The 16433-nt window shown below is 48.8% G+C and overlaps 1 protein-coding gene and 1 long non-coding RNA gene across 2 annotated transcripts in view; one reads left to right on the top strand and one right to left on the bottom strand.

The window, feature by feature from the left end:
• The window catches only part of LOC308486250 (uncharacterized protein), a 214247-nt gene extending 201462 nt beyond the window's left edge, over positions 1 to 12785 (bottom strand). The window contains exon 1 of the mRNA XM_081022843.1: positions 12189 to 12785. The gene's annotated coding sequence lies outside the window, so the exon portion shown is untranslated. The remainder of the gene's footprint in view (positions 1 to 12188) is intronic.
• On the top strand, positions 121 to 1703 carry LOC308486481. The gene is made up of 2 exons (XR_013991072.1): positions 121 to 1591; positions 1624 to 1703. It is a non-coding gene; the product is annotated as an uncharacterized lncRNA (long non-coding RNA).
• Positions 12786 to 16433: the final 3648 nt, after the last annotated feature.

The following is a 16433-nucleotide window of genomic DNA, read 5'->3' as shown; positions in this document are numbered from 1 at the left end:
TTAGCCGCTTTGAGACTCCTGAAGGGGAGTGATAAAGCGGGATATCAAATCCAAACTCCTCCTCCTCCTCCTCCTCTTCTTCTTCTTCTTCTTCTTCTTCTTCTTCTTCTTCTTCTTCTTCTTCTTGTCACCTGTCCGGTTCCTCCTTTCCTCTCCCCATGATTACATTCCTGAGGACAAAGAGGAATTCATGTGTTTCCTGAACACATGAATCCCAATCCCAAAGAAGAGCAGTGCCAAAGAATGCTCCACCTACCGTACAATTGTGCCCATTTCACACGCTAGCAAGGTTATGCTTAAAATGCTACAAGGCAGACTTAAGCAGTATGTGGACCGAGAACTTCCAGAAGGGCAAGCTGGATTTCAGAGGGACAGAGGAACCAGAGACCAAATTGCAAACATGCGCTGGATTATGGAGAAAGCTAGAAAACATTTTACTTCGGCTTCAGTGACTACACAAAATCCTTTGACTGTGTCCACCACAGCCAACGATGGCAAGTTCTTAAAGAAATGGGAGCGCCTGATCACCTCATCTGACTCCTGAGAAATCTCTATGCGGGACAAGAAGCTACAGTTAGAACTGGATATGGAACAACTGATTGGTTCAAAATTGGGAAAGGAGTATGACAAGGCTGTATATTGTCTACCTGCTTATTTAACGTAGATGCAGAATTCATCATGCGAAAGGCTGGACTGGATGAATCCTGTAATAAAAATATTAAGGTTGATACGGAAGGGGGGGCATGTTTGTCAACCCCCTTCCCAGAAGCCTTCAGAGGGTTTGAGGCGATGACCTCAAGGGCGCCCGGCCCTACAAAGACCCCCCAGCCCCCTCACTCTTTTGCACTAAGCACCAGGCGAAACCCAAGCCCCAAAATAAAGTGCCCTTTCCCTGCGCCCTTTCCCTTTCCCTGGGTAGACCGGAGGAGCGAGTAGCGTATTTTATGAATGAACAGACTAGTTGCCTACGGGAGCGTCCTGACCAATCAGCCTGCACCCAACGCAGCCTCCAGCCAATCAAGACAATGCATTTGGTCTGCAGTGTCAGCTCCTACAGGCCTCATTCACCTTCTGACAAGCTGTTGACAGCTCCCTGCGGGGAGAACAATGGACTGACACCTCGTATCCTTGCTAAGCCCATCCAAATTGATACAATCTATCAATTCGCTTCCCAAATGAGCTGCCACTCTTTCAAAGGGCTAAAAAAATATAAAAATTCATAGAAAATCACCCGTACCACCGATTCTCTTGCTTTCAATGCCAAACTGCTCAATTTACTCAGGACTTCAAGACTGCCCAGTGCCTTCCATAATCCCTCAAGCGGGAGGTCACGGTCATGTACACCCAGGAAAGACCTCATTGATGCCAAATCACCCAGTCTAGCCCTTCCTCCAGGCTCGGCCGGGTCACAGACTATGCAAACTAAGACCCCATTGCTCTCTTATCACCAGTAATCAGAATGTGCCTTTCAATACATGTTCCAACTCTGCATGTTTCCCCCTCCCTCCTCCATATGTTAATCCTGTAGAACCCACCCCTTTTCTGATGTAATCATGATGTAGCAATGATGTAGTGATGATGCTTTTGAACTGTATCTGGGGTAATGGTGGGAAGTTTTAAAAGTTCATGTCACCCCATCCTCGGGGTTCAATCTCGCCTTGAACCTGTTGCACAACAAACGTGGATCTTCTCCAACTTGCTCCAGTCTCTGGCTGCGCTCCTTTTGTTCCGCAGGGACCCGCGGACTCAGTCCGACGAGCTAGGTGGCAGAGCAGCCTCGTACCTAGATTTTCCATAACAAGGTCTTATAATATACAATAAATGTTCATAAATGTACCAACCAAGCGCATACATAGATATGTGGACCACATGTCTGGAGCAGCACAGGAAGACCGTCCTGAAACCATTTAGACTCCCCAACTGACCAAATGTTTTCTCTGCAAGGAGGGAGCGGGTGAGGGAACCTTCCCATTGTCTCAGGAATTGGGAAATCACCATCTCAAAGGAATGGCCAGACTACCAGGAAAGGGAATCAGATAAGGCATTATCAGATAACCTGGCAGACGGGAAAAACAACAACATTCAAATTTCTGTTGTAGACCGCCTTTTCTGTGATGTAGGTATGTTGGGAATCAAGCCTTTATCAGGAGAAACTGGCCACTCTCCAGGCACCCGGCTTGATCTCCTGTTGACCTCCCTGTCTGCATTCCCCAGCAGGATCCAGGCAGAGGTCGCGATAGGCGATCCTTCTCAGAGTGAGAAGAACACCCCCCCTCTTTCCTGCCCCCCCAGGCAGGGGAAAGAGATAGACAGAAACGTATTTACATTCCTTTATTTCTGTCTTTGCAGCGTTACAAAAATCATGACTGCTCTCTTCAAGCTCCAGCAGTCGAGAGACAAACTCCTCCTGTACTTCCTGTACAGCTCATATTACACTCTCAGCTAATTCCGGTGCCCTCTGCACTGTGAATTGACTGTCCCTCTGTTTCCCACGGAACAGTCCCAACATTCCCATTATGTTTTGCTTTCAAGCTACCAGCTCGCGGCCGCATTGCTTCTATATCGTAACAGTTTGTAGTAGGTGGACTTGGGTTACACCCCTTCTGTGATGTATGGAGGGGTGGTCTGGAGCTCCAGGTCAGGGAATTTAAAATGTCTATATAAGGGCTGGCACGCCTTGGTTGGGGGTCCTCCTCAGGGGAGCACCCTGTTGCAGCAGATCAATAAAGATCAGGCTTACAAGCTGCTTTGCTTCTCAGTAGTCTCTGGTTGGCCTCAGTTGTTTTCTCCTACCGATGGAGAACCTACAAGGGACTCTATAAGGGCTCTTGTGTCCCCCATAAGGGAAGAAGGGCAGCTTTTGTTTACAACAGATGGCACCCCAGATGGGACCTTCGGTTGGCCGGATTCTGGGGGCAAGGAAGGACTGGTGGTCCAGTGCACACCAGGCCATTTGCCAGGAGGAGCCACCAGTCCTCTAGTGCAGTGTTTCCCAACCTTGGGCCTCCAGCTGTTTTCGAACTACAATTCCCATCATCCCTGACTACTGGTCTTGCTAGCTGAGGATTATGGGAGTTGTAGTCCAAAAACAGCTGGAGGCCCAAGGTTGGGAAATGCTGCTCTAGTGACCCCAGGGTCTGGAAAGAACTGGAGTTCCAGCGAGGCTAACCAGAGGAAGCAACGCTTGATCAGGCCGGCCTCAAATTTATTTATTTTTTAAAATAATCTTTTTTGATTTAAATTACACACATATACAAAGAATTTGGAATCTCATACTGCAAAAATAAAATTAAAGAAAAAACGAAGAAGAAAAAAGGAAGGAAGAAAATACAGAAAAGAAAGAAAAAGCAGATTTATGTGCATGATTAATTAAATAAAAGAGACTTCTGACAAAACGAGTCTTCCAATCATTCTCATTGTGCTGTTTATACTGCCGTTGTTTCTTTCGCACAGTTTTATATTCTTTAATATTGTTCCCATCTACTCCACAAACAGTATTTGTTATGTTTACAAGTATCACTCAGGTTCTGCTAATATGGTGTGGTTGGTACAATATGATCTTATATAATCCTTAAATATTCTCCATTCTCCAAATATTTTCCGGTTCAATACTCCTCTAACTCTTCCTGTCAGTTTTGCTAGTTGTAACTATTCTAACATGAGTAGATGGCTTCTCTTGGTGATGTCCACAAGGGTATTTTTGGCTCAAGTAGTCCTTTATATTTATTCCAGATTTTATATCACGATTTTCTTATCACATGGCTCAAAAATCCCCTGTGGACCTTCACTTTTCCATATATTAAAGAAGCGTGCCATCCAGACCGATCCTCGTGGCCTTCCAAGTCTAATAGGTCCGTATCTTTTAGTGTAATCCTGTCTTTTATCCAAACCAATCCTGCCGCCGCATGGTAGAATTCCAAATCTGGCAATGCAAAACCTCCTCTCTCCTTTCAATCTGTTAATAACTGGTGTTTAATTCTCGGTTTCTTTCCACTCCATATAAATCGAGATATTTCCCTTTGCCACTCCTTAAAACAATTCATTCCTCCTAAAATACATTTTAGGATACATATACATTTATACTTTTATTTGAAATCCAGATCCCTAGGTATTTAACCTTATTTTTAGTTTCCAGGCCTGTTTTTTCTTGAAGTTCTTTTTTTTCCTTCCATTGTGAGGCTTTTTGTCAGTAATTTAGTTTTTTGGTAGATTATTTTCAGCCCCAGACCGGCCATAAATTAATCTAGTAAAAGACCCTGGGATGGCCAGGAGCAGCGCATGCGGACGTGAGTCTAGGAATGGAGAAGATTGTGGGCGGGATTCTCTGAAACACCGAGCAACCCAGATTCTCATCCTTGGCTGTCTCTTTTGCTGACGGTCTTCACTCCCAGCCTTCCTGGCAAGAGGTAGCTAGGAGGGGGAGGGGAGAACGGGAGAATTGGGGTTCTGCAATTAGAGAGGCAATTGACTGCAAGGGGAGAACCCCAATCAAAACTCTCATTCCCTGTCGGGGAACCTGAGATCTGAAACTTTTCCTTTTCCCCAAGGAAGACGCCCCCAAGGCTGGTCCAAGTGGTCACTTTGGATAGCAAGGGACTTGGGCTCGGTTTCCAATTTCTCTTTTTCTCGTAAATGCAGCTGCACCGGCAGCACAAAGATCCGAGAGGAAGTGACTGGTGCGCGTCAGAGCGCAAGGGCGTTTACAGGTCCTTTCCGTTCTCTCTGGAGCAGCCGGATTTGGCACTGGGCTGCCAGGCGTCCAATGGAAAGGGACTCTTTTCCATTGCGTGTAAGAGGCAGAAAAGGTTGGTGGGACCCCATGGTAAGTAAAGGGAGGGAGAAGGACTTTGTAGAGAAGACGAACGACTGTCAGGTCAGGAAAGACCTGGGAAAAGGCTGGCGGGTTTTTGCTTTGGTTGAAAAATGGGACCCCCACATTCTAAGCGTTCTAACCGCCAGACGCAAAGGCATGTGCTGGTCGCAGCAGGAGGGGGAGTCTCCCTGGATGCTTCAGCAACCGGCCTCCTCTGGGTCTCCTGGCCCCCTCCTCTCCTCCCTCTGAGTCTGAACTGCTCTCTGCCCCAGCCTCTTCCTGCTCACCAAACCCTGTTTCCTCCTCAGCTTGCAACACCTCCCCTCCCACTCTGCTCCCTTTTCTCCCTCTTTCTGCTCATCACCATCCCACCACCAGGAAGGCAGCCCTCCTTCTGAAACACCAAGAGAGTAAACAGACAGTTCTTTGAATGGAGAGGAGCAGAAAGCGGAGTCCCCTCAAGATCAGTATTGGGACCTGTCTACACTTAGGAGGGAGCAGGGAGGGGGCAGTTTGCTGATGGCAGCAAATTGTCCAGGGTTGTTTAAACAAAGAGAGATTGCAAGGAGCTCCAAAGGGACTTCTCCAAACGGGGTGAATGGGCAGAAAATACAGTTCATTATCAATAAGATTAAAGTGATGCATGTTGGGACAAAAAACCAAACACCTGTTAATATCATGCACAGGCTCATGGGGTCTGAACTGGTTTTCCCTGTGTGCTCTAGACCAGGGGAGAGGGGAGCTGGTCGCAGCAGGAGGGGGAGTCTCCCTGGATGCTTCAGCAGCCGGCCTCCTCTGGGTCTCCTGGCCCCCTCCTCTCCTCCCTCTGAGCCTGAACTGCTCTCTGCCCCAGACTCTTCCCGCTCACCTAACCCAGTTTCCTCCTCAGCTTGCAACATCTCCCCTTCCGGTCTGCTCCCCTTTCTCCCTCTTTCGGTTCATCCCCCCACCAGTCCCCAGGCTCTGAGCCTTCTTCCCTTGTGGGTCCCCCAACTGGTGCCTCCCCCCCCCTCACCAGCCAGTCCATGACAACAGCAGCAGCTATAGCACTGTGGTCCTCTGGTGGGAAAACTCCAGAGTACATGACTGAGTCAAAAATTCTGGGACTATGGAAAAATACTATCTTCCTCAAACCGCAGAATGAGCAGGAGCTCTGGGGTTGCCCCATGGGGATTCATGAGTGAAGATGGGCCCCCCAGGAGACTTCCCTGGTACCTGCAGCCCCTCCTTACCCATCTTGAAATTAGGCTGGGGGGGGAATCCCCCATTCAATTTCAGTATTTCAAGTTTTCTTCAGAACGCACAGGGCAGGAGGCAGCGATGAAGTTCTGGTGAAGAAACAGTGCTTGGAGATCATGTGGTGGGGGGGTGACATAATTTGGTGCAAAAACCAAAAGTACTTTCATCTAAAATTATACTCACCATTGTGAGATGCTGCCTTCATTATTTCATTATTATAATGTTTTACATATAAACACCAGAACTTCACATATACCTGATGCTTTTAGGAATGATTTCCTGCTGAGTTCATTGCTCAGAGTGGACTCTGAGAGGAAGACGTCCCACACTCCATACATCTAAATGGGTTCTCCCATGTGAGAGTCCTGGGATGTTCCTTGATCACTCCATTATAAATAAAGCACTTCTTGCAGTCTTTTCATTCAAACTGCTTCTCCTCTCTGAGTTTGTTGATGGTTTGAAGGGTTTCAACTCTTAAAGTTCTTCCTGTCCGTGAGTTTGTTGATTTTGAACTTCCACTAAAAGTGAACCTCTATCTACTTTCCTGATATTAATATGGTTTGTCTTTTGTGTGAGTTTGTTGACATAAATCAAGGGTTCCACTCTGACTGAAGCTCCTTCCACAGTCCATACCTTTAAATGGTTTCTCCCCTGTGTATCTACTGATGTTTTCTAAGATTTCCACTCTGAGTGAAGTATTTACTGTACTCCATACATTGAAATGGTTTCTCCCCTGTGTGGGTCTGTTGATGTCTTCTAAGGCTTCCACTATAACTGAAGCTCTTTCCACACTCGATACATTTAAATGGTTTCTCTCCTGTATGAGTCCGTTGATGTGATCTAAGGCTTGTATTATAACGGAAACTCTTTCCACACTCTATACATTTATGTAGTTTCTCCCCTGTGTGAGTCCATTGATGTTTTTTAAGTGTTCCACTCTGACTGAAGCTCTTTCCACACTCCATACATTCATATGGTTTCTCCCCTGTGTGAGTCCGTTGATGTGATCTAAGGCTTCCACTATCACTAAAGCTCTTGCTGCACTCCATACATTGAAATAGTTTCTTATCAATGTGAGTCTGTTGATGTACTCTCAGGTTTCTACTATAACTGAAGCTCTTTCCACACTCCATACAAGTAAATGGTTTCTCCCCTGTATGAGTCCGTTGATGTGATCTAAGGCTTGTATTACAACGGAAACTCTTTCCACACTCGATACATTTAAATGATTTCTCCCCTGTGTGTGTCTGTTGATGTCTTCTATGGTGTGTACTCTGACTGAAGTCCTTTCCACACTCCATGCATTTAAATGGTTTCTCCCCTGTGTGAGTCATCACACATCAACCGCCATTAGCACCTTCTCTTATTTCAACATCTCCTACATTCTCCCATGTCCTACCCATGTTCCCAATTTTTAGGAAATGAAAATGGTATGATGTCTAATGATAGTAATGCATCAGCAACCTTTCATAATCCTCAATCATCTTTAATAACAGAGCATGATCTTGGAATACTGTTGTCCTGTGGGACTGCCTTTCAAATCAAGTGGTTGCCCCCATTTCCATCTCTAGTTCTTCATGAATCACCTGCACAGTCTCACTGACCTCAGGAGGTCCATATGGACTATTTTGGGAGACCCAGGCCTTCATCTCTTCCAGGGACTGTGGTCTGGGTCAGTCAGAGAACTAGTGACAAGGCTTGGTGCTTGGGGTCAGCTGAATGGGTGATCAGGGAAGCTCCTGTTCTTGGAGATGGACCTCTGTCCTCATGCCTCGCATTGCATGGAGAGAGCAGGAGAAGCAGAAGGAAAGCAGATGGCAAATGGGAATCCCAGGCGGAAACACCCACCCCAATGGTTCTTTATAACGATGACGTGCTGCCTGATCTCGAGCCCGTCTTCTGACTATCCTAAAGTGACACTGAAAAGCAGGACATAACTGTACTTAATCGTAGATGGCCGTGTTGGTCTGACACAGCTGAAGTAAAAAAGAATAGTCCAGTAGCACCTTAGGGACCATCTAAGTTTGTTCTAGGTATAAGCTTTCGTGAGCATGCACACTTCCTCATATAGTGAAGGGTAGTAGGAGATGGTAGTAGGAGTACCTTCTGAGAAAAACCCCACCCCACCCTCCCACGATATACATGGGTTTGGTGACATCTGTGTCAGTGTATCTGAAGAAGTGTGCATGCACACAAAAGCTTAAACCTAGAACAATCATAGTTGGTCCCTAAGGTCCTACTGGACTATTTTTTAATTTTTTATTTCAACTGTGTCAGACCAACACGGCTACCTACCTGAATCTAGATGTCATGGGGTGTTGGGGAGCAGTAGTTCCTTTGGTGGGGGACATGTCCTGCACCTTCTGGGGTCATTTTTCCACCCTTGGTGCCCACCCTGCACTCAGCTCTCACCTGTGGCTTCCAGAAGCTGTCAGCATGCAACAGGGGTTCAAGCAACGGCTTCAACCGGCCGGCTAAACCAGGTGAGGATAGCTGATGGGTCTCAAATCCTTGGGGGGCTGGGGAATTCTGCTGCACCTGAAGTCAAGCCCTGGTGGATGGAGAGGAGGAGAACAACCGTGAATCCCACAGTCCAGAAGGCAGATTCTGCCCGTGCGGAAGAGGAAAGTGAAGGGCAGGTGGGGCACGTCCACCTGGAGGCTTGTTATCTAGTCCCAGGGTTACTCTGACATTGAATTATATATAAATTACGGTATTGAAATGCGCCTGCTCCCACTTCCTATTCTGATATTACTCTACTCCGCTTGTCTGTTTCTTACTTGAGTGCTGTTTTGGTATGCTAAGTCAGGGTTTTACTGTAAGTTATATTTTTGCTATTTTTTGGATCTTGTTATGCTTATTTGTCTTCAGTACAGTCATACCTCATGTTATGTTTGCTTCAGGTTGTGCCTTTTCGGGTTGTGTCCCGTGGCATCCCAGTTACTTCCGGGTTTTGCCGCTCGTGCATGCGCAGACGTGCAAAATCAGGTCACGCGCATTTGCAGAAGCAGCGAATCGCGACCCACGCATGCACAGATGTGGGTTGCATTCTGCTCATGTTGCGAACTGGCCTTCAGATCGGATCCCGCTCGCAACCAGAGGTACCACTGTAATAGATTTCTCAGCTGAATTATTTTTTTCTGCCTCTGAGCGTTTTTTGCTACTCTGCTAATTATATCTCAGACTTGCTCTGGAGATCGTTATGGAGGAGCAAGATCTGCAACCTAAAGCCCTCCTCAGCCTCGGCCCTGTGGACCTGAAGGAGCATCTTCACCCCCATCCCTCAGTCCAGACAGAGAGGTCCGCCTCCAAGGGTCTCCTGCTGGTTCCCTTGCTGCTAGAAGTGAAGTTCCAGGGAACCAGGCAAAGGGCCTCCTGCCCCATGGAATGCCCTCCCTTCCGAGGGCAAGGAAACAGGGAAATATCTGACATTTAGAAGACAGCTGTATCAGGAGGTTTTTAATGTTGGATGTTTTACTGTCTTGTATATGTACTGTAAGCTTCCCAGAGTGGCTGGGGAAACCCAACCAGATGGGCAGGGCATAAATTCTGCAATCATTCTTATCATCCCCCTGAGCACGGCCTTGGCTGGGGAGGATGGGGTATAAATAAAATTTTTATTTTTATTTTATTTATTTATTATTATTATTATTATCATCATCATCATCACCACCATCATCATCTTGTGATTTTTTAAAGTTATTTTGGAATTTGTACTGCAATATCAGCTCACGAAATGTTATGGGTGGAGAAAATCACAGGGTTGCCGTAAACTATAATCCCACCCACAAACTCTCATTCACATACAGTCTGTAAATTTGGGGGGGTCACACACCTCACCTGTGCTAATACTGGCAGTCTTTGGCCTGCACAGGCACACCCGGTGTGTAGAGCCTCCAACCACAGGCACTGTCTATTCTGAAAATGGGTCCTTTGACTGGGAAGATTCATGCAGTCGCTGTCATCGGATGCTGAACGATTGTATCTCAGCTTGTCAGTCAATCTGACATTACCTACAAAGAATAAGAGGAACAGAAATGCTTTTGAGGTGCAGCTTCTGTATCAATCCTGAGAGCCATTCCATGGACTCTGCACCCCTATTTCTGATGACAGGTGTACATTATCCTCATCCTCAAGAAAGGACAATTAAAGATGGAAGCCTGAGAGAGAGGAAAAGGTTTCTGGCTGCTTCCTGGGTGGGATTACGGAAACATAGAGCCGCTTCTGAGAAGGCCTCTCCCCTCCCCTCTTCCTCTTGGGATTTCCTCTCCTCTCCAGGGGGACCAATGGATGGAATTGGAGGAACTGCTGCGTCTGGGCAGGGCAGGGACTTATGGGGTGGGAAGAGGATGGAGCTTGCAGGAAGGAAGGGGCGGGGGGACACGACCCCCCACTTTCCAGGGATCCCACTCTGGTCGCCTTGAAGGGGTGTCCCATTCCTGGGAGGGAGGGAGAAGCCAAGGTGGCCCCTCCAGAGAATCCCTGCGGGCACCACGATGGAGATGTCTCCCCAAAGACTGGTCTTCCTAGCTCTCCCCCCCCCCAATGCTGCTGGGATGCTCCCCTCCCTTCCCCCCACTTCCTCGACCCCCTCCCTCTCTCCCAGAGTCTCCCCTGCACCCAGAGGCCCCCTTGGCCCGGCCCAACCCTCGCCATGCGTGCCCCATCTTTCCATCCGGAGGGGCCACCCCAAGACGAGCAAGGGAGGGACGGGGGTGGGTCTCTATCCAGGCATCTGTAGCGCCCATTAACCCTTTCAAGGCCAGACTCTCTTCCCGGGAACCCCACAGCGCCCCGGGGATGCCTGCGTATGGGAAACGGGGCAAGGAGGCCCTCGTGGGGACTCCCTGGGTGGGGGCCCCATGTCCGCCCCTGCCAAGGCGCCTAAGGGGCCAAGGAAAGCCCCCTTCACAGCACGCGTGCAGGGATCTGTAGCAGGAGACCCCCCCCTTCATTACATCGTAATGCACAAGCACCACACACACACCTCCCACCTCCCGAGCTGGGAGATGCCCCTTCTAGACGGGCATCACCCCCCCAACCAAAGCCTTCCGTAAATAAGGAAGCGCTAACTCCGCGTAGAACTCTTTTATTTCATGTATTTTCCTGCAACGCTCCACCTCGCCCTAGCTTTATTATGGGTAGACCGGCCGCCTGAACTCCGGGTCAATCGGCTGCCGTTTCAGCCAATCAGCGTTACTGAACAGCGCCTCTTGTGGCGGCCACGCAGGTACTGCAGGCAGCAGGCGCTCGCTTCTCTGTCTTTGACAGTCTTTTAATACAAAGTTTCCGAGTTCAAATGACCGTGACTGATTTAATCAAAATGTTGCAAACCGCTTCCGGAAAGGCGAAAGTGCTTTGGACTTCAACGACAGTATTCTTCATAAATTCACCATAAATCAGCCATATATCGGATTTTCACCGGACCACTTTTATTCTGCTTCACATTACAAGGACTATCAAAGGGGGGTGGTTTGATACCAGTCAGCCATAATCCTTTGACCGAGCAGGCACGTACTCTGCAGCCCTTCCCCAGTTGATATGGCAACCTTGATAGTCATCTTGATGGGCTCAGACGAAAGACTATCAAAGACACAACGAACTGCATACACTAGTGTATTCAACACGGACTATGACAAAGGGACCATGACCGGATTCCCCTCAGGGGGCAGGAAACTGCGCCTTTCCCTTTGTTTTCTGAAAATGACTCATGGGGAGGAAGGGAGGGGGCTCCCGCCAGGTGTCAGGATACTCAGATTACCTGTGCAACCCCTCCCCTGACTCCTCCTGTTCTTAATGTAGTCATGATGTAAATATGATGTATTTCAAGGGGTGTAACTTAGGGGATTAGGAGCTAATAAAAGTTGGGGTCTTCTTTTGTTCTGGGCTTCCATCTTGCTTCACCTCGTGGGCGGTGGGAGTCCTGTCGCGACAGTCTTTTCTTCAATAAAGACCAAGCCTACAGGCTGCTGATTTCCTTCTACATTGCTCTGGTTGGTGTCTTGTTTGTCCAAGGGAGCCCTTGGATTTTCCGGTAACAGATCCAGGCCCTGCCACGGGGCCCACGGAAGGCGCTTTGGGGAGCTGGCGGGGGTCTCTGGATCCTTCTCTCCCCTCTCCTCCGCGACCCCTTTACCTCTTTCTCCTCCCTCCCGATTCTCCTTTCCTTTCCTGCAACATCCGGGGGGGGGGTTTCCCTGTCGCCCCTCCTCCCCTTTCCGATAGCGTGCCCCTAGAGCTATGGGTCAGAGCAGCAATCCGGAGTGGAAGCTCCACGTCCGGCAGAAGCAGGCAGGTTGGGAGGGGGGCTCACCCCCCCCCCATTCCCGGAGCAGAAGCCGGATTGGAGGAGGAGGAGGAGCAATGTATTGGGGGAGGGATTTGGGATGGTGGGGGCAGGGTGAGAGGAGAATGTGCCGGGAGGGGAGGGAAGGTTTGAGTGGGGGGGAGGAGAGGAAGGTTCCCCCCTCCCCTCCTCTTTCTGGGGATCAGGAGAGCAAGAGGGTGGCTGATCCCATCAATCCAATTGCAAAGTGGGGTCCCGCACAAACAGTGTTTACATTGCAAATTTCTTCCCTCCCCCACGCCACGCCATGAACTTAGATCCGTCCACGTTTTAGGTATTGGTGCTATTAACACCAGGAATGGGGGGGGGCGGTTAAACGACTCCCCAAAAACCCCAAGTCCCCAACGCAGCCTCTGACTAAGGCCAGGACAATGGCCATTGACACAGGCACCTTCCATGCACAACAGCAAAGAGGCTCAGAAAAGCAACCTATAAAATTGTAGCAATAACCCGATACCATGAATCGGACTGTTTTCTCCGACTATCCAATACTGTATAGAAAACTGAAGAAGCTTCAAATAATCGCCAACATTCAACGGTTTGACGGATTTCCTGGGTTCCAAAGCGTAATGACTCCTCTGGAATTGGGGGATCCAGGGCTCCCCCTGACTCCATAATCCCTTAGGAGGCAGGAGGCGATCAAGGGCAGCACATGCCCCAGGCAGAAATCCCTCGGGATGGTGGGTTGACTCCTGATACTTTCAAAGGAGAAGCCCATTAAAGCCTTGCAGCTCGGGAGATGGGTAAATACTATTATGGTTCTTTGGGCTGTATATTGTCTCCCTCCTTATTTAACTTATATGCAGAATTCATCATGCGAAAGGCTGGGCTGGATGAATCCCTAGCTGGAATTAAGATTGCTGGAAGAAATATCAGCAGCCTCAGATATGCAGATGACACAATCTTGAGGGCAGAAAGTGAGGAGGAATTAAAGAACCCTTTAATGAAGGTGAGAGAGGAGAGCGCAAAATATGGTCTGAAGCTCAGCATCAAAAAAACGAAGATCATGGCCACTGGTCCCATCACCTCCTGGCAAATAGAAAGGGAAGAAATGGAGGCGGTGAGAGATTTTACTTTCTTGGGCTCCATGATCACTGCAGATGGTCATGAAATTAAACGATGCCTGCTTCTTGAGAGAAAAGCAATGACAAACCTAGACAGCATCTTAAAAAGCAGAGACATCACCTTGCCGACAAAGGTCTGTATAGTTCAAGCTATGGTTTTCCCAGTAGTGATGTATGGAAGTGAGAGCTGGGCCATAAAGAAGGCTGATCGCCGAAGAATTGATGCTTTTGAATTATGGTGCTGGAGGAGACTCTTGAGAGTCCCATGGACTGCAAGAAGATCAAACCTCTCCATTCTGAAGGAAATCAGCCCTAGTGCTCACTGGAAGGACAGATCCTGAAGCTGAGGCTCCAAGACTTTGGCCACCTCATGAGAAGAGAATGTTACCGGAAAATCTGAGGGCTCCCTTGGACAAAAACAAAGACACCAACCAGAGAAATTGGAAGCAAATCAGCAGCCAGTAGGCTTGGTCTTTATTGAAGAAAAGGACTGTCGCGACAGGACTCCCACCGCCCACGAGGTGAAGCAAGATGGAAGCCCAGAACAAAAGAAGACCCCAACTTTTATTAGCTCCTAATCCCCTAAGTTACACCCCTAGAAATACATCATATTTACATCATGACTACATTAAGAACAGGAGGAGTCAGAGGAGGGGTCGCACAGGTAATCCGAGTATCCTGACACCTGGCGGGGGTCCCCCTCCTTTCCTCATCATAAGCCTTTCTGGAGAACAAAGGGAAAGGCGCAGTTTCCTGCCCCCTGAGGGGTCTCTGGTCACAGTTCCTTTGTCATTGTCCATGCTGAATACACTAGCGTATGCAGTTCATTGTGTCTTTTGATAGTCCTTCGTCTGAGCCCATCAAGACGACTATCAAGGTTGCTGAGTCAACTGGGGAAGGGCTGCAGAGTACGTGCCTGCTCGGTCAAGGGATTATGGCTGACTGACAACAAGCCACCCCCCTTTGACAGTCCTTGTAATATGGAGTAGAATAAAAGTGGTCCGGCGAAAATCCGACATATGGTTGATTTATGGTGAATTTATGAAGAATACTGCCGTTGAAGTTCAAAGCACTTTCACCTCTCAGGAAGTGGTTGCAACATTTTGATTAAATCAGTCACGGTCAATTGAACCCGGAAACTTTGTATTAGGAAGCTGTCAAAGACAGAGAAGCGAGGGCCTGTTGCCTGCAGTACCAGCGTGGCCGCCACAAGGGGCGCTGTTCGGTAACACTGATTGGCTGAAACGGCTGCCGGCTGACCTGGAGTTCAGGCGCCCGGTCTACTCACAATAAAGATAGGGCAGAGCGGGACGTAGAAGAAAATACATAGAAATAAAGGCGTTCTTTAAAGGAAATCAGCGCTTCCTTATTTACGGAAGGCTATCATCTGTTGAGGTGATGCCCCTCTAGAAGGGGCATCGCCCGGTTTGGGGAAATGGGAGGTGTGTGTGGTGCTTGTGCATTACAATGTAATGAAGGGGGGGTCTTCCGGCGACAGTTCCCCCCTTCGGAGATAAGATTGCGAAGGTGGACACCGTGCAATCCTTTTCTCTGCACAAGCTTAATAAAAATCTGACATGCCATACCTAGGATCCGAGTTGTGCTGGGCTCCTTGGGGTCCCATCTCGATGAAAGTCGAAGGGGTTCCCGCCGGGATCATCCTCTGAGAAACAGCGGTGCGGGAGTGGGGCGACGGGACGCAGTATTCGCACGTTTGACAGCAAAGTGGAAAGCAATGGATGGCGCAGCAGAAGAAAGCGACACAAATGGCTACGGCGATTAGAATAAGGAGGCCATTTCCGAGGAGCTGTTTTATCCACATGGCGCCTGGTAACCAGCCCCAAAGTTGGGTATCAGACAGACCTTCGTGTTGGATATTTCTAAGGTCGTCGGTCAGTTTATGGATGTTGTTGAGATGACCCGTAATGTTCAGGGTCTGGTCGGAGACGTATGTGCAGCACTCAGTTCCCACAAGTGCACATACTCCTCCGGTTGAAGCTAGAATATAGTCCAAAGCAAGGCGGTTCTGGATCGCCATGTGTCTGACCTCAGTCAGCTCTGTTAAGATGGATTGGGTTGCGGCGTTGGGATTCCTCCATAAAGGTTAATAAAATGTCTGTTAGTTTAAGGATGTCAACGTGGTTGGAGCCTGCTCCGTAGGCGGGGAAAAGGGCCCGTCCATAGGTTTCCCCGTTGGCTGACACATCGGAGAGTTCCGACAGGTCCTTAGCTCTCTTGTTGCGCCTCCTCCCAAGGGGAAGGTCTGGGGTGACCCTGATCCCAGGCAAGATAAGTCCAAGGTAGCAGGTGCCTCGGGAGTGGGGGCTAGCCCATACATAGCCGCAGTGACCACACACACAAAACAGTCCCTGTAGGCAGGAGTCTATACGACCCATGAGAAAGGTGCGGAAAAAACAGTGGGAGCTGGGGGAGGGGTCCCAAGTGTCAGGTAAATCCATTACTTGTTTCCAGGCTGACAACAGATCTGGATGGGTGGAGGGGATGCCCTGTCGCCACACAGTGATTCTACCGATTAGGGGAATATCAATGAGGTACTTACAAGTACTTTCTCCAATCATCCTGTCGTTGCCGCTAAACTTCCGGCAGAGGTCACCTTTCGTGGGTCCAGTGAGGTAGATGTACTGGTGAGTTAAATTTACAGCAGTCAAGTTCCAGGACCGTACATCAGCGGAAAGATGTTGTTGTAAGGTGAGGGGTACTCCAAGGAATGGTATACCGCTGTGGAGGTGGGCAGGAGCGTTGGCACAGATCCAGCAGTTGTCAGTGGCAGTTTGCTTTGCGATTTCAGAGACTAGTTTCACATAGGTGTTGGAATGCCAGGTGGACAATAGGTCGCTATTGGTTGGAGTTTGAGATATAGACAGTTCCCCCCTTTGTCGAGGTGCTGTACCCGTGGGGTGGAGAGGGTCTTGTCGAAGTAGGTAGGTGAGATTTGTAGCTAGACCGCCAC

The sequence above is a fragment of the Podarcis pityusensis genome, assembly GCF_964106645.2.
Source record: "Podarcis pityusensis genome assembly, chromosome: 10".
NCBI lineage: Eukaryota > Metazoa > Chordata > Lepidosauria > Squamata > Lacertidae > Podarcis > Podarcis pityusensis.
Note: the sequence above shows the minus strand (reverse complement) of the source record. Positions and strands in the feature narration are given on the sequence as shown.